The following is a 22022-nucleotide window of genomic DNA, read 5'->3' as shown; positions in this document are numbered from 1 at the left end:
TCATATACCAGCCCTCTCCACCCCCGTTCGGCGTTGAATTTATAAATAATGCTCTTAACGAACGACCGAGAGATCGTTGTCATAATTCAACTCGCAAACGAGAGTGGTTTCTTCGTGTCTTATCTGTTACCCGAGTCGAATTCATTAATCGATCACGGCCTCGCGATACGCGACTTCTACCCGGTTCTCGCGACGCAGCTCCCCGTCGGCTCCGTCCGTCGCGTCGCGACGGTCTTCGACTCCTTTCCTCGTTTTGCTCCCCCTGTCTCCGTATTCTTTCCGCCCGCGATCGTAAATCATCGACGCGAGACGCGAGCTTAATCGTTTTAGCGTAAACGTCGCTCGTCCCGATCGCTCGACACGCTGATTTACGATTCACTCGAAAACTGGACGCTAAGCTTTTCCGAACGATCACCCGCCACGTTGGATTACCCGTTCCATGCGCTATTCGTCAATCGATCAGAAATCGACCGGTTTTCTGTAAATGTAGACGCGTTTCTCCCTGCAGAACTCATGGTCGGATATAATCCACGTCGTTATCTCTGGGGTTCCAATCGGTCCGAAAACACTAAACATCGCTACGGAATTCGCAGTTGGCGACGGTCGAAATCGTGATCGCTGAGGACGAAACAGACGTCGAGCGAAGAGCGCGCTTCTGGAAACGACGGAGCGGTGACCTTCGTGGCGCAAAAAGGTCGAATCGTTGTACCGTTACGGGCCGCAAACAGGCTGCTTTTAGCCGTTTTGACGTTTTTTTCCGTTCCTGTTGCGACTGGTCGAATTTATGGGAACGGCCGTGGTTAAGGTCGTTTCCGAGCATTAACATCCCAGGTAGGGGCGCAAGGTGCACAGGTGACGCGATTGCGCTACGACCTTGCTCCAAAAACATTTTCGCACCCTCGCTTCTACCCCCGTGGTCGCCCTCTCTTCCCTGCCCTCTCGCCGCAACCGTCGTCCAGAACCGTGCGCTTCCTCGGCCACGAAGGTATCCATTGTACTTTCAAACGAAGCGATTTAAATATTTTTTGCTATGGTTAAGGTCACTCGTAGGCGACACGGTTTTAGGTCGATCCGTGAAGAATGCCTGAACGCAGTTTCAAGGTGGAACGAAACACCGGCCGGGAATGTGTTCCAGCGTAAAAAATCGCGCTGCGGAAACCGTTCCCCAGTGTTTACGCGCCGGTCGCAGTTTTTGAGCCGCGGGAACGCGCTCTGCGCGGATTTATGTCCTCTAATTCGGGATTTATTCCCGTGAATGCTGCATGAGCGGGAAAATTGCGAGCGCTCGATCGCCCGAGAACGCGTTTCAATTATTAATTGGCGCGAGGATTGTAAATTGGCGCGCACGAAACGACGTTGTCTCTGCGAACGCACGCTCGAAGACGGATAACTTTCGACACCGCGAACGGAAGAGATAATTCGCGCCTAATTGCGGCCCGGTTCGACCAGATTCCGCGGTCTGACGGAGAGGTCGTCCAACGATTATGCTCTGTCGCGTCATGTCCCATATTTTTACCTTATTGCTTCTGCTTTTATCTTCCACGTTTTTGTTTAGTATATACTGTCCTTTTTCACCAATCGTATCGCACAGCACTCTCTGTACCATGGCTTCGTGTTCTTAAGGGACATTGTTCCAGAGTATACAATAGACGACTTTATCTTCCGTAGGATGGACCATTTGGGCCACTCGACCTGAATGTCCCAATTACAGGGGCCTTGCGCAAAATTGACCGTTCCGCAGACTTTTCGTTGAGTTAATTCGTCCATAAACGCACTTGCTCCAACAAATTTCATTCTAATTGGTTTGATTGGATTCCTTGTAATGCGTCAGAGGGTTAAAAACTTTCCATGCTTTCACAATCAGTTCCTAATTTGGCAGCATGCCTGGTTTCATCGCCGCTAATTCTTCACGCTCGAGCGACTACCTCGGGAGTCTTATTAAATTTGTTAGTCTGTACCTATTATTTACAAAATTCCGTTGAAAGTTCAAGTTACGTTCAAACGAATTAACCGCACGAGAACTCTCTGTATCGATAGTTTTGGTGGTGCCGCGTTTCGTCCTTGCGTTGCTAATTGGAGTCATCGGTAAGGCTTCCCTAGCAGATCCTGCCTCAGACGTGACGCTATTAATCGTTTGAACAACCTGTTAAATTGATTACGTCCTAATAAACTATCGAGTAATTAGAGACTGTCTAGCGGACGATTAATGGCGTCGTGTCAAAGACAGAATTTGCTAGACAAGCGTTACCCATCCAACTACCAAATCCCAGACGAAACTTAGTAGCGTTGATCCCTGCGGCATAAATGTTACTTAATGCACAAAACAGGCTTTCCTTTATACCAGGGGCCACGTTTGATTTTTTAGAGGCCCCTGCAAACGATTCGAGGCCAATGGAGCCGACGAATCAACGATTAACTAGTTTCAGGAATTAATATCGTAGATGCCGGGCGGCGCCGAGGAGTTGAAAACTGCTTCGAAAATTAATAGTCGGCCATTAATTCGAAATACCTACTCCGCGCATGTGATACATTCGCGGTTTAACTACCCGATCGTTAATTTACTTACTTTATGTAACAGGCTGGCGGGTCCGACGCGCATGTTTCTTGTTTGAAATTATATCAACCGGCAAAGAGGCTGGACACCGCGCGTCAACCAAAAGTATGCGCTGCAGCGTTTGCATTTATCGGCGCGGCGAACAAAATATTCAAAAGTGTGTTTAGACGGGTGCGATAAATCTAAAACATCGCCCAAGGGGAAGCGGAAGAACGCGATCTACGCAGCTTCTGTTGCAACTATTTCGTGGGCCTCGGAGGCGGTTACAACATGATTCGATGGTGGCAGCGTCGCCGGAGCGCACGTGCTGGGATCCGACGGCAGCCATGACTCCCGAACGACTTCGTTCGCGGGTTTTTATGGGCAAATCACGTTACAAAATCGGGGTAAAAAATATCTTAACGGCGAGACATCGAGGGGAGCGAGTATCTCTGTAGAGTTCAAGAAAAAATTGGATGTCAGAGAAACGAAAGTTTTGAAGATGGATTTCGAACATTTGGCGTCTCTTGTTCTTTTGTTCCGTGAAAATTAGTTTTCGAAGAGGCGCGTTTAATCACGCGTGATTTAAAAGGTCGTCGAATCGAAGGGCGCAGAATTCAAATTACGAGTTACGGTTGAAAGGATTATTATTCGGTACGATAATTAAGAGCGCGTGCAAGTAGCGCCATTCGGTACGTTCGAGGTGATATAGCGTATCCGCGTTTGAGTTATCGAATTCAATAGGAATACGCGAATTCTCCGCGCTCGACCGGAAGATTGGACGAATTTATGCGGGCAATGCGCTCGAGACCCCCCGCCTCCCATTTAAAAATACTATCTAGGTGGCCATTTATCAGGCTTAACTGTGTCTTGAAACCGTTACTTTTTATTGAATAACGTATAACACCTGCGAAAACACTTGATTCAGCGTTGGACGTTATATATCGCGGGATGCCGGTATTAAATTCGGGGGAATTTAGAAAGATACGCCGCGAATGGAGGCAAAAAAATCGAAACGAACAATCGCCCGTGCTTCGAATCAACGAGAGATTTAATAAACGGAAGAAAAACATAGGCTATTGCAAGCTATATAACCAAACAAGTGTTCGCACGTGATACTTTATAATCTAATCGCGTGCATTGAGTAAACCAAGGGTTCCGAGGGAGTTTTAGTGTGTTCTTTTATAGTTTGAGGAAAAGATTCGCCACATTTCCTCTACGATACTCGTAGAATAAAAATTAGATTTTGAATTTTAGAATTCTACATTTTATATCGAACGTACGGTTTTTACTCGATGAAAATTTTATTCGCTACTTCTTCGAGCTTTCCAAACAACGGAGTGGTAATTCGGTTGGGGAGTGATCACTGACCGAGGGTGTAATCTTTGGTAAGAGTGCTCACGGATCTCTCTGATAAGGCGGTTTCGCGCAATCTCTCGGCGGGAGTTGATCCGAGAGGTCGCGAGGCCCTTCATCATCCCAGGTCGGGTTTGTTAAGTTTTGGGCATCACTTATCTCGTCGCGCCGCGGGCACTCGGCCCGCTGTAAGGGTTGCGAGGAACGAAACGGACGAAGGGCAGAGGGGAAGAGAGAAAATGGAACAACTTCGGTATATGTGTGAGTTTTATTTATGTAATGGAGCGATTTCCAGGAAAGTATTTATTAACTCCGAGATGACTTCTGGAATCCCAACCGACATCCACACATTCCTAGAGTACTATAAAGTCTACGTTCTGGAGAGGGCTAAAATAGCCCCGGAAGAATTTGAACTCTATAAAGCTTCGGATGCTACGAATATGATCCCTATGCTTCCATATCAAGTTTTAAAGAAAATTAGAGAAACGCTTCCAGCAGACTAATATATTTTGGTTTCATATTCTTTACCGTAAACGTAACTTGAAACAAGAGACCAAGGGAGGAGGGAAGGGTGTTCGAAAAGGGAGGAAAGCCCTCTGGCTCGGTAAGGTGTTGCAGAAGAGTCGAGAGCGGGGTTGGTGGAGCCGGTAGGTGGGCGAGGAGGGCGCCGAGAGGGCAAGAGGCATCGGGTGACGTCGCGACGCCCCGGGCTCTCCGAGCAAGTTCTCGAAAGTGTCGGCTAAACTGATATGAGAAATGGTCGCTTCGTGCTGCCCGTAGGGGATGAAGGAACCGACTATACCTATACGTTACACGGTTGGGAAACGTTCAGGAACCTCGTGTGCGTTTCCAACCCTCGTTGCTCGATACGATATTCGCGGGTGATACAGGTCCGACCTACCCAGTTACCATCTTGCGCTTCTGCTAACGTTATCGCGGCCGATTTATTGCGACGTTCGTCCTTGACGGCACGCGAACTGTGCCGAAACTCCCACGAAACGCTCGACGCAACGGGGAGCAACGCCGTTGTTTCATTTTGGAACTTATCAAATCGCGCAGGAAACGGTTGGCCCTCTCCGCCCATTCTAAGGGAATTCCTAGAATGGAAACCCCATTCGCAGGAGAACCACCGAATCGTGCCGTTGGGACGTTGCTTCGTCTAGGGGGTCAAAAAAGGATCGCGTTGTCACTTTGACAAACTAATTACGTCTGCGTGTTAGGGGGGCTGGGAGCAGTGCAATCATCTCCCGTGGTTCCAGCGGACCGTTATACATTTTAACGGAGTCTGCGAATTAATTCCATGCTGCAGTGACTTTATTTACACCGTGCTCATTTTTGATGCACGAACTAGAATACCGAGCCCAAAACGTCTACCCCTCCGTTGCAGGAATTTCAATTTAGTTTTCAATTTAAATTGAAACACAAAACCGGAAGTAGAGGAATCAAAGCTTCGATTTAAAACATTTTCTTCCAAGCGCGTGAAGACGTTCTCGCGCAAAGATGAACCGAGTGTCGTGAAAACCATGAAAACTATGCTCTCCAATGATTCAGTCAGTCTACTGAAGAAATTTTGTTAATTTAAATTATAGGTTTGATGTTACCAAATAAAGTTTCTATAATAAATATGTACATAAATAAATTTTACATGTGTGTGTATCTATAATAAAAAATTTATTTGGAAACATCAAACCTGTCATTTAATTTAGACTAACTTCTTTGATAAACACAGAGGGTACTAGTGTTTTGACAGTGGATGATATCTGTCGGATGGAGATGCCGAGAGAGCCGTGGCCGAGAAACCAAGACTGACGACCAATCGTCACTCGTTCCACCCTTAAGGGATGCTGCACAGGCCCGCAGAAGGGGTTTCGAAGCATTCGAGCGGGAAGAGGACGAAGAAGAAAGTCCAAAGAGGGTTCGTTGGAGGGGGCAAAGGAACGCTTATCACTGGCTGCAGCCACACCGACCGTCGGATCCTTATTTATGGTCCCCGTCAGGCGTCGGTGCGGTACACACCACCTATTTTACCCTCGGGCCTCGCGATACCGAACTCACTTTATTTTCGACCGGGTTTCCCCCGTTTCCCTGGGAAAATCAAAGGCAGCCATTAAACGCTATCGATTCCGAGTGAGAAAATAATGCATCAACAGCTGAAAACTGGAGACACTTTGGAATCTTTCTCCGTCACGAGTCGGGGGGACTCGGAGGCACTCTCGGCGAGCGTTATCTCGCGTAACAGGGTCGAAGATACCCGAAACGTCTTCGTAAGAGTCTCCTTTGAAGAGAAGAAACAGCGACAAGATTAAACCCAACAAACCGTTAACGCGGCCAAGAAGAGCGTCCAGCTACTAGCTTCGACTAGACTATTATTTACCATTTGGCACGAGTCCTGAGAGCGTTCGCGAATTCCACGGCGGATAGACGCCTAGTACATTTATCGTATGAATGTTATTATGTCGTTGCGCGATGCGCTACAAGCGTATCGCGTTCGGGCGGTTATAGTTCTTCATTAACGCCGGCCGTAAAACACCCATTTGACAGAACGAGATACAAGGAAAATTGATGCACGCTGCCCGGGCAGAGATTAATCCCGTAATTGATATCTATACGGTACGGTGCAAGCGTGCGCGCGAGTGAAAAGAAATATCGTTACGTTTATCGGCGATCGCAGGAGAACCTTCATGGCGTACGTTCACGCGAACCCACGTGCACGCGTTCATTCTCTTTCGCCGGTCGTATCGAGGTAACATTTTCTGCTACGTACGGAGCCAGGAGTCGGAGCAACCGATGGCACATGTGCTCGGATGTTGACATACATGGCAGACGCGAGATCGGAGCACGTATGCCTTTGGTTGCTTTGCCTCTTTTTGGTCTACGCGCGATTATTCCACGCGGAACGCAGTCCCGTGATTGGATCCCACAAACGTCACTCTTTCCGCGACGTCTTCGATCATCGGAGCATGTGCACTGAGTGGACGTTTTGGCGGGAGAGAATTCTTTACGACAAATCTAATCGCTTCGGAGCATTGATTTCGGAGCAATCGAAGACCTAAGTGGTAGGATCGTGACATATGCCTCCCGTTGCCTCTGCCGTTCGGTTTATACGCGATTTTCGACGAGAGACACTGCCCCGTGGCGGGACTCTATCAACGTCACTCTTTCCGCGACGTCTTCAATCATCGGAGCATGTGCACTGGGTCGACGTTTTGGCGGGAGGGAGGTTTTCGCGACGACATCGACGGACGACTACCCCAATCGCTCCGGAACGTTAGTTCGCCGCATGTTCTACGTAGGATCGCAACGACATCGACCGATTCGTGTTAATTTCGCGAGGAATAAGCGTGAACGTTGACTTACCGTAGCGGCCGGTCGAGAGGTTCAACGAAAGGAGACTGCCTGCGGAAGGGTGGTCCGCGCCCGTTTCCTGCAGCTCATGATAACGGTCGTTCAGACCGGAATCGGTTGTTGCATCCGGAAGCGTGATGGCTGGACTGGTCCAGAACGTCGTCGAGTCCGCTGGATGATAGGTGTTTGGGATCGAAGCTAGGGAGACCGTTCCGCGCGCGGAGGAACGATTTCCCGACCGATACCCGTCGTCTCGTGCGTTGTGCCGCGAAAAATAAAAATAGTAGGCCACGGTCGAGACTTCCCGCGAGGGAACGACGATATCGGTGGCTGCGGAACGGATTAGAGCCACGTCAGGTCGAAGGCTCTGATCCACCTCCTCGCGTGTTTCGCGGAAGGCTCGCTTCGACGTCGGAGCTGGCTCGGGTGACGCTCTCTCGCGGGCCAAAGCAAACTTGTCGGATGGCAATACGTGAGTTAAATGTTCACCGCGGATGGTTTACGGCCCGATAGTCCCCACCTCGTACCGCCACGCGGCGCTGCCTGCGTTCTCTCTCTCCTACATGCCTCTGCCTCGCTCCTTCGCGCCGTCGTTCCTCTCCGACCAACTGTGAACCTCTCGCTCACTCTCTCACTCGGCCCCCTCCCCCCTAGAACCCGGGTTCGTTCTCTCCCGCTCTCCCGGCGTTCTCTGGAACGCTCTCCCGCACGTTCTCTCTCGGTTCCACGGAACCTCGAACTCTCCCCCCGCCGCGTGCCTCGACTCTGCTGTCCTGCGGCCAGTGCAAAGGCGGGGAATCCGGACAGAGGGAGCGAGAGAATTAGCGACAGAGAGAAAACTGAGCAAGGACAGAGTGCGGGCGATTCAGGGAACGCGTAATCAAGACGGAGACGAACGATCCACGCAAACACATGGCCGACCGCACACGGATGAGACGGGGATTTATATGCAAGGGCGTTGTTAATGGCGGGAGGGGGCACGGCGTAGGGTATAGGCCTGTTGTCTCTTTCTCCTTCCGTCTCGCTCCGTTCCGTCCTCTCTAACCTCGTTCCTCTTCCTACGACTATCGGTCGCGTCTTCGTCGTTCTTGGTCTATCCTTATTTACGAGAACGGCGTTGGTGTCTTCCTTCTTCTGGGGGTCGGTACTCTCGTTCTCGCCAAGGTTCGATGTCTCAGTCTGTTCTCCCTTCCCCGTTCGTTCACTCCTTCTCTCGCTCTGTTCCGCGCGCGCTGGCGAACTCGAAGCACTCACGAGGATGGCCACGGTGACGTAACGGAGCACGTGACCGTGAACGGGCCAATGAAACGCGACCGGTTTGAATCTCGCGCGCAGCTGAGACCCCACCTAGTGGCCCACCTTCAGGCCTGGTTATCATCGCATGCACATGCAGGATTGAGCCATTACCTGGTGCTTGGCGTTATAGGTATAATTATATAGCGTCGCGATACACATCGAGTAATGGTGATTTGTGGCCGCTCCTCCGCACACATGCTCGATTCTCTGTGCAACCACGTGGTGGCCGCACCGCGTACCCTCCATACTCTCCCCCGCTCACACTCTCTCTCTCTCTCTCTTTCTCACCGCTACCGGAGTCGCGAGACTGCCTCTGCGCGAATTATCGACGCGCAAGGAGTATGCGAATTTAATTACTCCCTTATCTCTTGCCGCTTTCCTGTTTTCACGCAGACGCTTCGTTCCTGGACTGTCGCGTAAAGCGTTTTTTTTTCATCGCTCTCCTCCCTTCTCGCCGGCCTCCTCCTTGTTTTCTTTTAATTGCACGTATCACTAGCGAGCATCCAGAGATAAATGGAGATTCGTCAATCGAAAAATTAACGGGACTGCCCGTCACACTTCATAAACCGAACACAGAATTTTTCCAGTCGTCAAATCGTAAAAGCTTACCGACCGATATCGTTTCGCTTCCTCTTCCTAATCGCATTCATTATTTTAGTAAGCCATAATTTTTGAAACAGACAGGTACCAGATAGGGAACCGGTTGCTTCCATCCTACCCCTCACTTTACATTTAAAAAAAAGACTCGTAACGAATTAATTTGTTTTCGGTAACAGGTACCGGTTTAACATATAATTATAGGTCAAGCTACAATTTCCAATATCAATTTGCGTACAAATTAGCACCAAATGGGAAATATAAGTTAATATCGTAAGTGGCGTCGGCGACTTTCTTCTTTATAATAGCGTAGATTTTACGCGATACAGACATTAAGACTAGTTAATTAGAGGAAATAAACAATATTCATGTACGAAAACAGGCCAGCTGTTACTTCCTCGTCAAGACAGCGTGGTTCATCCGCGTTTTCCGCTCCGTTTCGGATCGATGAGGTTCGCGACGAAGATGTTCCTCGTCGCGGGCTTCATCGGTCGTCGCGCCGACAATTTCATCGAAAATTCTTTTCATTAGAGGCAAGCACGGTCGCCGAAGGGTCGCTTCGGTGGCCCGGGGCAATAACTCAGAAAGTCAATTCGTACGTCGTCGCATTAATTCGAATTCACCGGGAGAATGAACTCGCCGCGAAATTGTGTTTCGCCACGCGGGCAATTCCACTTCTGGCAAATTTAAATCGAGCCTCAACCAACTCGTCGGGCGAATTTAGAGGCCGGAGGTGTACCGTACCCTTGCTCGATGTTGCCCGCTCGCTCGCCGGGGCGTATATCATCCGCGTACGTTCGTTCGTCAGCGTTGCTGAAGAATTTAAAGCGGGCCGAGCGTTCCTGCCGGGCGTCTCCCCCGTTCTCCCCGTTTCGCCAATGAACAATTTTGAAGAAGATACCGTTATTATGGCGCATGACGCAACGAATGGTATCGACAAGCCCGATATATTGGACGATAAATAATGCCGCGACGTAAAATCAATGAATCGTAGCCCGGGTCTCCTTTCTGTTTCGCGTGTTTGTTTTCGCCGGACAATATTAGCTCCGAAAAAGTCCGCAAAAACACGCGAACACGCGGAATAAATATGAACGGGCTGGTAGGGCAGAAAAAAAAAAGTTTGCCGCGAAGATATATCACGGAGCCTTTTATTAGTCCCTACCGAATTACATGGGACTATTGCTCTCTCTCCGCGTCAGAATCCCCAACGGCACGCACCTGGTACCGTGTATCCGTCAAAATAAACAAATAACATCTGGAAAGTAGACACCGAGGTGTTCGGTCACGTTCTCAAGATTTTCATATATCGTATATTACGGTTAGATTCATTATTAATTGAGGAATGATTGAAAAAAGGAAGGATAGAGGTGGCTCTTTGGCCACGTGGCTCTCGAAATGTTTCCAGACGGCTTAGGTTGGGTTAGAAGGTCTAGGTACGTGTTCGCAGTTTGACGGAATGTTATTGCGGCCATAATCGCAGGCGCCAACAGGTGCGAGCTTGCACAAGCCTACGCGCGAGTGTATAGGTGAGCCGGGAGGAGTGTATCGGTGAGTCGGGTATACCTATATTACCGTCATAGGGCAATAAAGACCCCATCCCTATAATCTGTGGCGGAAACAATAACTAAACAGCCGGCCAACCGGTACTGACCCACTGCGAGTCGTTCATAATGCTAATGGGTGCTCGGTTGTCAATATTTTGACAGGAAATTAAGATGTGTCGGTTTTACCTCGATGGTTACCTGATTTAACTACCTCCCTCGTACCCGATTTTACCTCTTAAAAGCGACCAGAGAATCGAGGTTTATTGCCAGTTCTCCCGCTATTGCTGTGTGAACCTTTACAAAAATATTAACTCTACGTATTTAAAAAGTTTGAATACAAAAATGAGATTTCGCTAAATCATAAATTCCCACCCCAATGAGACTAGGGTTAAATCGGTGTTCCTCCGACTAGAAAGTTATCCTATGCTGTTGTCTGCTCGACAGCCTTGTAACGTTCAGCTAAAATCATTACTGCGACTGATCCGAGACTGTCGTATTGCTCCAAGCAGAGGATCGTTCACGGTTCACTGCTCCGCTTCTTCAACCAACAACCCCTGACAAATACGCTTGCGTGTAAGTTCTCGAGGGGGCCTAAGCCTTCGTTGTCGGTCTGCGGGATTAGCCTGATTGCGCGTACAGACGTCGGCACAGGGGGAATAATTGCTGTCGCCTTTTCTTTACGGGCTGTTTAACGCGGCAGGTCGCTAGGGGGTCCGATCCAAGACGTTCACTGTTTACCGAATTAAGACCAAGATTTACGCGATCAGCCCGACGTGTCGCGAATATCGCTAGGCGTGAAACTCGATGAGATCACGGTGAAAGCAGTGACGCTACTGACATAAACATTGGCGGAGAAAAATGTTTCTAAATCATCTTCCATCAAATTACCGTTTTCAAATTTTTGTGTATAGTTCTTATATGCTACATATGAATGACATACAATTGTTTAATGCATTATTCAATTTAGTTAGTCGTAAAATATTTTTGCATTTCATTGAAAAAAGTGTCTCTAAAACTATTCATTTGTCCTATCACGATAGAAATAGTTACAAATAAACGTCCGCAGGTTTAGTGTTAAGGGTTACGCAGTTTCGAACTACTACTTCCTTTCCACCAAGTGCTCGAGGAGAATCGAAAACTGTCCGAAAGCCATCCGCAATATTCGTGATCTCACCCCTGGCAGCGTCACAGAGCTCGCGGAAGGTAAGCTATCCCTCACGGTCGACAAAGGACCGCGAGCTGACGGTATCGTGTCCTTTTCGGCGCTCTCGACTCCCCATTCCAGTGAAATGTTCTATAGCAGAGGGTCGAGGGGGACATCAGAGGGAAGATTGCCCGCGACCACGCTTTTCACCGTCGTGCCCCGCAGCTGTAACTCTGAAGAGGGTACACAGTGGTGGAAAAAGGGGTGCAGCGCGGGGAGGTAGCTGAATGACAGGATTCATGCCCTGGCCGTGGATTCGTAGATGCCTTGAATGGAGGCTGGCGGAAGGGCTTCGGAAATTAAACGTCCTGTAGATGGTCTTTTTTCGCGTGCGGTAATGTACGATCTCTCCTACCCTTTCTTCTGCTTCTCCTGCGCGTCTCTCTTGCTTCCCCTTTTCCTCTTTCACGGGGAAGGAAGAGGCTGGGGACCTGCCACAGCGGCCAGGACAATTTCGCTGCGATAAGGAAGTAGATCGAGGCAGCAGATACGCCGCATCCTCTCCTCCGTGTACATACACACGTGGCCCCACACAGTGAACGGTATACAGCGCGTGTACGTATAGAAACGCGCGTACTCGAGCATTCGGGACTGTTGCGAGAGCGCCGTTGCATCGCGAGCCGTCGTAAAGCACCCGCGCCACGACTAAACGTATTTCTCCTGAAATTAGGAACTTCCGCGGGGAGCGGGCTCTTTTTTGACGCCCGATGATACTCTGGAATCCCGTGAATGGGAAGCATTATCCGTTGGATTCCACGATCCGGCTATTAATACGCGTTAGGGGGAGAGTAGACAAGTGGGTCAGTGGGGGGCTACACCCTCTTTCGCGGCAACTAACTTTTGAAGCTTGTGAATTTTCCTCGATATCTCCTTTAACTTTTATCTCGCGATTCCTCTTGTTCAAGAAGCTTCTCCTTTTTATGGGAGAGTTTCTCAATGACTCCGAAACTCACATCTCGTCTACGATCAGCGATTATCTCTTGTTGTTTCCTGCAAATTCAGCGATAATGGAGATGCTTGTATCGGGGCACCCGGTACGTGGTTATCGATCGTATCCAGAAACTATGCGCAGCTGGTATAACAAACAGACTGTGTTTCGCTTATGTTTAGTTGCCTTATTTGTAGAAAATCGTTTCGATCGCGGCGCCTCAATAATTTATAACTTCTTGTCCAATCATACCGATCCGAGCCACCAAGAGTCGTGACTTCAATAGAAACCTGCGATCAACATTCGACGTACGCATTCACGTACGATCGATCACGAATGAAAATCTACGCGGTTGACGCGCGTCGCGGAACCGCATAAACGCGGCATTGACTTTCACGCGGTGACACGGAGCGAATCTCTTTCGTCGCGGAAGCGTTTGCGACCCATTTGAAAATAAGCGTTTTCGCGATCAAGCCGGAAGTCAGGGTTACGGTAGCGATAGCAGACTACCGATGGACTTGGATTTCACGAAGGAAGTTATAATAATTGTTTTCTCGAGGAAAGTAGGGTAAAATTGGGGAAACGATAAAACGTTGACGTGGCGTTGAACGTATTCCTGCGGAAGGACGCGCCCGTATAAGACGGGGATCGTAGAGCATATTTATTTTCCGTGCCATTTAATAGCCGGCTTGCCACGACAAGACAATCACGCGAATTTGGAAAATCGTCGAGCTAACTTAACGGCCCTATAAAATCCGGAGTCTAGGGGCACGCGTGCATCCACCCCCGTCGCCGCGTACCACCCCACCTACAACTTACCCTCCCGCAACGGGACGATCCCGGGACACTCCTTCCGCCACGTATATTCTCATTTGGCCGGCGTGTTTTACAACTCGACTCTCGTTTCACGACCGCTAAATGTGATGGATGCCTAGAACTTGCACGGACCCACAAATCATAAGCATCGCGGCGGTGCACGCGCGCGCGGCGTTCAGCGTCGAGGCACGCTCGCCGCCGTGGCTCGTTATTCGGTGAAATATATCGCGTTACGCAGTTACGCAACGGAATATAACGCTTCCGCGTTTGAGATATCGCAACGCGGAATGCTCGACCGCCGATTAATTAAACCGCGGAAAAAATGCACCGACTTCCATCGCCGCCGCGGCTGCATCGCGACCCTATGAAATTTTCGCGCGACGCTCTTCCAGGCCCCTCGAACCGCCGCGAGCCTCAGCCGTGGAAATATCGAATGACACGCCAAAGAAACAGTGATTTGTGGTGGTGTACGTTTCACCTGGTCGCGTTGAGACGCTCCGCGGGCCCCTCGACGAGAAAATAAATCCTCCCGGGGCCGCTTTGCTGGTTAATGTGGATTAACATTTCGCTCGCGAGCGGAGACGAGCCTCGACGACATGGGTTTTCTGTTGCGAGAGGCTACCTTTTAAAATGTACTCGATAAAACATAGTTCGTTTCGATTTAATTTCACTTACCGATTCATTTCCAAACTTGTGTTATAGGCTGCAACGAAAGTTTTCGACATGGTTGGCTTTCTAGAGTGAACAAGCACGAAGCGAAGCGCGAATTAACGTCCGTTTGCGGTTCCGTCCGCGGCCGGACCACGAAGACTACGACTCTCGGCGTCAAATCGCTCGGTGAACCGTAACGCGACCGTATCGCGACCATCATGGTCAAAATGGACCTGGTGGACGGGAATATGGAACTATAACTGTGCGGCCCGTGGACGACAAAATGCGGCAAAAGTTGCTCGGCCCGTGGCTATTATCGCGCGCTTACCGACCTCGACGAGAGACCCGGAAGTTGTGCAGTGTGGTCGTCGTTTCGTTCCCAAACCCGAACCTTCGACCGATGTTAATCGCACGAGAGTGCAAAGAAATTGTAGAAATTAAAAGCTACTTCCTCTCTTTTATATAAATTCAATACCGTCGTCAAGCTGTGGTTTAACCTCGTGGTACAGAATTTGAGTCGAACATGAAAAGCACGAGTCAGACACGTCTCATGAAAGTGCGCAAGGAATTTTATACTTGATTATGGCAAGTATAAAGCAAAAGGCAAAAATTTGACTCCTATGAAAAGACACCGCTTCGAAGATGTAATGGCACCTGGTTCGACCAACATAGCCAAATATGGATTCCCGCGGCAGTTTCTCGGAAACGGATACACGTAGCGAGGTAGTTTTTCCCTTCATCAGCGAGGGGTGACTCCGTCCCCATAAACCTTGCCCGGCCATGTCCGAGGGCCGTCCAAGTTATTTACGCGCCTCGAGCTTTGCAAGAATAACAGTAACTTGGCGAATACTTGCGCGGATGGAACGCGCGGCGGACTGCCGACACCGCAGAGAATCCGTAGCTTTCGTACAGTTATAAGTGTAGGTAATTGCAAACGGTCGTAAGTTCGTGGAAGGCGGAACGATACCTTGTAAGGTATCCCCGGCTCGTTGGAAACTCGAAACCCAAGTCTTAGCTACCGCGGGGACCAGCAACCGCGCTAAAGTTCGCTGCACCCTCTGAAAAGTGGAGAGGCCAACTCCTCCGGCGTGGTCCTTCGGCCAGATTCATTAGGGATCTTGCTGATCCTGACGGTGTTTCGAGCGCCCGCAGCCACCTTGCCGCGAAATTTATCTCGGCCGCGTAAACTTCGCTCGGCCGCTGTAAACAACAAGCAAATCCTCGGCCCGTTTAATCGTAGCCATTCCTCCCCCTCTCGCCGTTCCACGGGCCAAGGACGTTGGACGGGACGATACTCGGAAAATCCTTCGATCTCTCCCAGCGTTTCGCAAAAATGCTTTCCTCTCTCCACCCGAGGACATGATTCACGATCAAACTTCTTCCCCTCCCGTCTTCTTTCTCTGACATCGAGATTCGTCGAAGGGAAGTTTGAGAGGCCGGAGAGACGTTATACTTACCGCGTCGATAAAAAAGCTGCGCGCGCCACGGATTACGCCGATCTACAGGGCGTCTCACCAGAAACAGGCCACCGTAATATCGCCCCTCTTTTAACTAACGGGGACGAGTGTTGCTTACACAATTTGCTTAGTTTAGGCGAGGACATGACACGGTGACAAATGTTTCGAAGTTCCGTTTCCTTGTCTGTATGGTGTTCAACTTTTTCCTCGTCATTTTCTTTTTGTTTTCTAACTCTGCCAAACGATACTCGACATGTTCGGGTACGTTAATTTTAAAAATTGTTCGAAAGGTTCACCACTTCCGGACAAAGAGCTCGAGGGGACACCGAGCTGGCTCGCGAGCGTCGCGTAGAGAGCAGGGGTCCGTTAATTCGATCGAGTCGAGCCGGCTGCCGGAAGAAATCGTCGTTGGACGCGTCGATCGGGACCGGTTCGAAAGAAAACAAGCTCATACCGCGGAGCAGAACGACGTTGGGTTAATTTCGTTTGCACGGGTGCCGGTTGGAGCGACACCCGACTCGGCGCGGAATAATAGCGCGCCGCGGCCGATAGATCAATTCGAAAATGCCGAGTTAATGATTAGCTCGCTCGGTCCTTGGCAATTTATCGGTTAGCGGTGGTAACCCGGTGCCGGGAGTGACTTCGATAGTTAATTCACAGATAAGCACGCATTGAAAATGACGGATCGCTCGCTAGGCGAGCTGCGCCGGCGACGAACGAACGTTCAAGAGAGTTTCTCGCGCATAAATAAAGGTGGCGGGAGCGTGGAATCATGGGCTTCGGCGAGGTGCCGCCGCCGACGACGACTACGACGACGACGTCATCGTCGTTCGCCGTGCGATACGTAGGTAGGTGGATAGCATATATTCCAACGACTCTTGGCCATGAGAGTCTTCAACCCCCTTTCTCTCTCCTCCCACTCAGCGCGGGAAGACACGCTCAAATACGCGAGAGATAGCGCTCGCAGATGAGAGAGGGAGAGAAGATCGGGCACGACGGGGCGAAAAACAGAGAAAGAGTATAAAGTTCTCTCTGGACACACGGACCCAACGCATACGTAGTCATGGTGGCCAGGTATGGCGTAGTGGCGAGGCGGCGTGTTGGTAGCGATAAATCATGGGTTACCACATTGTAGCCCAGTAAATCATCGGACGCGGGGAACGCGAGAGCTTCCCAGCGTGAAATGAAACGAATTCATCTCTGTCAGCCCCCACTACCTGTCCCCCTAGCCGCCTCTCTTTCTCCCTTTGCCCCGCAACCCCGTCTGCCGGATAGGTCGATCCTTTTCCGTCCTTCGCAGTATCTCCTTTCGCCTCATCCGCTACCACCATCCCTCGGATCCAACGCCCACAACCCCGTCGAACCTCCCCTGCTTCGTGCTTTCTATCCTTCGCACGCAACTGGATGGGGGGTGGTTACCCCACCTATGTACACCATCGGCCCGGGCACATATTTACTTTCCTCCTGGTTATACATAATACTCGCTTCCACATACCCTCGTCACGCTTCTTTCCAGAGAATCATCCGGAGTCGTTCGCGCGCGCGGGGATGGGTGGGGAGGGGGAGGTTCCTTCTTCGTCTCTCACCTGGACCTCCTACACCCTCCTTTTTTCTTTGCTCACCTTCGCCATCGCTCCAACTGCCTCCATCATTCTTTTCCAGGACTATTCTCCGGGACTGATACACCGACCTGGTTACGCCCGCGTTCATTTTCATTTTCGGTCAGGAGGGTTTATTAAATCTCCCTTCAATGGAGTCTCATTGTTGCGCGAGTTGCTCGGATTCGTTACGTGTAATCGATTTCGAGGTCTGCCCTAGGACGCTCCGTGACTTACCGCTCTTTTGTAGTCGTAAATCTGAAACGAATCTTCGGTTTATCGATTTTAAACACAGAACGTACAATTTAACTAATCGTGGACCATCCAGCCGTTTGGGCACCGTATTGTTCTTTGGACGGGTTCGTAAATCATGCGTCATTTGCATGACGTGCGTTCCCTCTCAACCAAGGAAGACAGCGTTTCGAATCGCGGGACGTCGCGGGCCCCGACTCGCACCCGCCCCCCGCTTATGGAGGGTGCCAGGAGGTCGGTCGCACCCCTTTCGATCCCTCGAATGTAACCCCGATGGAAGACCCCTTTCCGTAAAAGACACTCGGGCTAACAACCCCGAACCAGCGATCGTCCATTTTGTTCGGGAACGCCTTCCGAACGCGTTGATTTTCTTTCCTCCGTGACGTTAAGTCGCGGCGGTGGCGGCGTCGGCGGTAGCGGCGGGGATGCACGTCGGCACCGCAATATTTATCGTAATTTGATACAAGCGGGCCACGAACAAAAAATTCCTTCCAGCTAGCTCGAGACCAGCCACGGAGAAGGGATGAAAGGGTGGATAGTGGGGGGTTAGAAAGGAGAGCCATAGATCGCGAGCAGCTCAGACGCAGCCGCGCTCCCGCCCTCCTCAACCTCCTGTAACTCGCTATCGTCCGATACTCCTCGTTTCTCCGGTCCCCACGGGTACTCCAACTTTTCCCTTCTCCACCCCCGCGCCCTTTTCCGCCGTATTATACGCTTTTCCCTGATCCGGCTCTCGATCATCTCGAGTAAACACACACACCGGTGACCGATGACTCGCGAAAGCAAGCTTCCTGACTAGACCGGTAAACACGACCGTATTCCGGATGGGAGCTGTAATTTAATACGTTCTTCCGTGTTTCGTCTTCAACTTTCGCTGTTATTCGATGTAACGGGGAGCGAGTATCGTTTTCGGTCTGATTTCCCCAGCCCTCATCAGTATCTACAACGTTGCGATATCTCGAGAGGGGTCTTTTATTATCCCTTCACCTCTGCGATCTCGAAACTTTGCTCTGAAGAGCCAGAGAATTGGGCACGTTCTAAATTCTAATTAGGGAATTTCAAATTTCGCGAACCCCCACTTTTAAATTGAACTCACCGGAGCCAGAGGGAGTCCGCGGCTGATACCGAAATTGCGCCCCCGTTACATCGTAAATTTCGCGATAAATCTACGCGCGAAATAGTCAGCCGAAAATGCCGGCTCGCTGTTTGGACGAACGTAGAAATTGCCGCTGACGAGGACAAATATTTCGCGCACTCGTGTTTTCGGTGTAATTCCGGTTGATTTAATCGGTTAGGACCGAAGCGACGATTTTTGATCGTTTTCAGGAGTTGGTAGAACGCGCGCGATACCTCTTCGGTTCAGGTACGAAGAAACTGGTTCCTCCGGAGCGAATAGATCTTAATTAATATCGGGTAGATTCGTGAACATAACCCGCTATTTATCATTCTCAATTAAGCCCCGATCTCGCGGGATAAATAGCACCGGCTCCTTAGGTGACAAACCATGACTCTCGAGGTTATTAATAGAAAATTATGGTGAGACAATAGATTATTAGTATAAAATAAAATTGCAAGTATATCTAATACTTAATTTACGACAATTGAACTTTAAAAATTGTAAAAGTTAATCGGTACCCCTATCGTTTCTACGGACTGCGGATACTCTAGGAGGACCACTCGACAACCGTTTTCGAAAACGCAATGCTTCTTCCTTCGATTAAAAATGAGATCGACGGTGACGTCGGAGGAGGGACGGAGCAATAATTTACAGAAGGGAGAACGAAGGGCCGAGTCCGAACATCGTGGTCGACGTAACGCACGACTGCAACTAATCCGCGGGAGGTCGTTGGTCACAGGGAGCAAGAATGCAAGGAAGTAGTGCACTAATTAGGAGTCACCTCCATTTGTTCTTTTATTTAATCAGTGCAGCTCAGGAGGTGGGGAGGGAGGGGGGTGGTTGAGCGGTGAGGGCGCGGAGGTAGATAGGAGGGCGGAAGAGGAAAAGCCGAAGCAGAAAGGAGAGGACGACGACGGGGGTTGGAGGGGGAGGAGGTTTCTCGCGTTGCGGTGGCAGACTATTACGGGACTCCCACATAAATTGGATTGTCGCTCGGTCCAAATGTATGTAGCGATAAATCCACCCGGCAAAAATAATGGCGACTCATTTTGTAAATGGCGTAAAACTTAAAACTGTGCCGGCCCCGTCGGGTTGGTTTATGGACGAGGTGACAGCGTCGCTGGCGCAATCGGTATCAGTGAACCGGCTTAGAAAAAGAGATCGATAGGACTGGGTTGAATAGAATTGGTTACGCGAGCAAAGGAAAGAGATTGCAGCCGGGGGACGGGGGATGGGTCCGAGTCTCACCACCCCGCCAATAAAGCGTTCCTCGGGTTCCCTTTGTCTAGACTGCCTTCCGTCTTCGCCGATACGCGTCCATCGTGAATGAAACTCGATGAAAGAACTCAACTATTCTTCTGTCGATAAATCGCGGATCCAAAGATCGATGGTTCGTGTTTCGAAAAGTTACACGTTTGAGAACAAAAACACGAACCGATGAAATCCATACATCATTTACCGTCTCGTTACTTCGAAACTTGTGCGTTTCGACCCGTAGTTCTTGATCCTCCTCGGGAATTATTCAAGCAAACGAGAATGTAATTCTTCTACAACCGTTCCAGAAATTTAAGGTACGAATATATTCGATAGCTCCGAAGATAGGGAAGAACGGAATGAGATTTCGCGCGGATAATTTGACGATCGTGCAGGCCTATCGGCTTGATTCACCCCTGACGTATACGAGAGCCCTTAACCCCTCCGAATCTCGTGACTATCTGTGCCAGAGAACGAAACCTGGGACCACCTTTATAGCCGACTTCATTGAACGCAGCGTGCGTTTATCTCCGAACCTGTACGTCTTCCCCTCCTCTCCTGCTCGCTGCCAGCTTCCAACCCTATCCTAGCAACCTCTCCCTCTCCTCCCAGCCTCTATCCCCTTTATTCTGTCAACGTGGCACTCAGCCTCGGTGCATCTTCCCGTGGTTCGATGGGGAGGAACTGTAAAGCCCAGGAACGCTTCGTCTTCATTTACCAATGCCCAACATTGATTCTCGTTCTTCTTATTGCCATTGTCGCGAACCGGCACTAAGTTAAAGTAAGGGGTGGGCAGCTTTATTTATAGAATAGACCAAAGAAAGATCGGAGTCGCATTTTATCCCCGTCGCCGCATCGCGATTCCTCACGGTCCCCAGAAAAAACATTTACGAATTTTTCTTGCTCGTGGGAGACTTATTCATTTCTTTGCAAAACGTTTCTTTCATATCTTTAACCCTTTGCACTCCGAATTTTCTGATTTCAGTATCGTTTTTCTCGAGCCTCACTCGACGTAGAATCGCAAAGGGTTAATACGATTTCTGTTACTTGATAACAACAGCCTATCGCTACAATGCAAAGAGTCGAGAACATTTCAGTTTCGAATAAATGCTCGTTGGATAAAGATGTTTATTTTCACGCGGACATCGAATGGCAAAATCTTAATTTCATTCGCGTCACGCCTATTGTGACGGAAAGAAATCAACCACCCCGTTTACGAAAGAAACGAAGACGATTCCTCGAATAACCGGGGCGAAGATGGAGGGAAGGCAATTCCGTTTCTTGCCGTGAAGTAATAAAAACCCCGAGAACGTACGGAGGCCAGGGTTGCGCGCGCGCGTGCTCGAGATAGATAGGAAATCTAATTCCGTAGAAGAGGGTGGTGTCCAGATCTGGAAGATCATCCCTCAGTATATTATTTATACGCCGACGAAATTGGTGGTCGGGCACGCTAAGCACGCTCTCCCGTCTCCTCTGGATACAGGCCGAGCAATGCTCGTTATTTTCTACCCTTTCCGGTGGGAAAATTTCATATATGGTACGGTGCCGGCACGACAACATTCTTTAAATTAATATACAACCTCGGAGAGGGACGAGTCGAATTTAATGGATTAATATCTCGGTAGGACAGCGCTTTACGAGTGAATTTTACGGTCCGTCCATCAAAATGCCAAAAATCCATTGCTGTTTATTAATATTTCATTGCAAATATCCCACGAATGCGTTTCATCAACATTGCTTCTCGTACGCTTTACACTTACACAGTTTCATTTAAATTAGAACGTTCGGGAGCTTCGGAGAACGGAAGCACGCCGGATCATCGTGCGAAACCGAGCACGTAAAACGGCAGGGAAAGCTGATCGAAAGCCAATAATTGGGATAAACCCTGTCCCCGACCGGCAGTTTTCTCGGAGATCTCGTTTCACGGCTCGATTCTGTCACAAACCGTGCAAGGAGTTTCGGGACCGCATTCTCGCCGAAGGGATAACTAGAAAACTTCTTTTCTTCCCTTACTCCTCCCTCGCGACAACGAAACACTTTCCGCGGCACACCCCCTCGTTCCTGACAATTCCTC

The 22022-nt window shown here is 49.7% G+C and overlaps 1 protein-coding gene across 2 annotated transcripts in view; it reads right to left on the bottom strand.

Moving 5' to 3' along the window:
• The window catches only part of LOC128872459 (homeotic protein antennapedia), a 301598-nt gene that overhangs the window by 127311 nt on the left and 152265 nt on the right, over positions 1 to 22022 (bottom strand). Inside the window, exon 1 of one of the 2 annotated variants that reach the window (XM_054115155.1) lies at positions 7247 to 7689. The exons of the other annotated variant lie outside the window; for it this stretch is intronic. The gene's annotated coding sequence lies outside the window, so the exon portion shown is untranslated. Of the gene's footprint in view, positions 1 to 7246; positions 7690 to 22022 lie in introns of those variants that run through there. 2 annotated transcript variants of the gene reach the window in all.

Source organism: Hylaeus volcanicus, chromosome 2 (assembly GCF_026283585.1).
Source record: "Hylaeus volcanicus isolate JK05 chromosome 2, UHH_iyHylVolc1.0_haploid, whole genome shotgun sequence".
Lineage (NCBI taxonomy): Eukaryota > Metazoa > Arthropoda > Insecta > Hymenoptera > Colletidae > Hylaeus > Hylaeus volcanicus.
The sequence above is the reverse complement of the archived record's forward strand: the minus strand, read 5'-3'. Positions and strand labels throughout refer to the sequence as shown.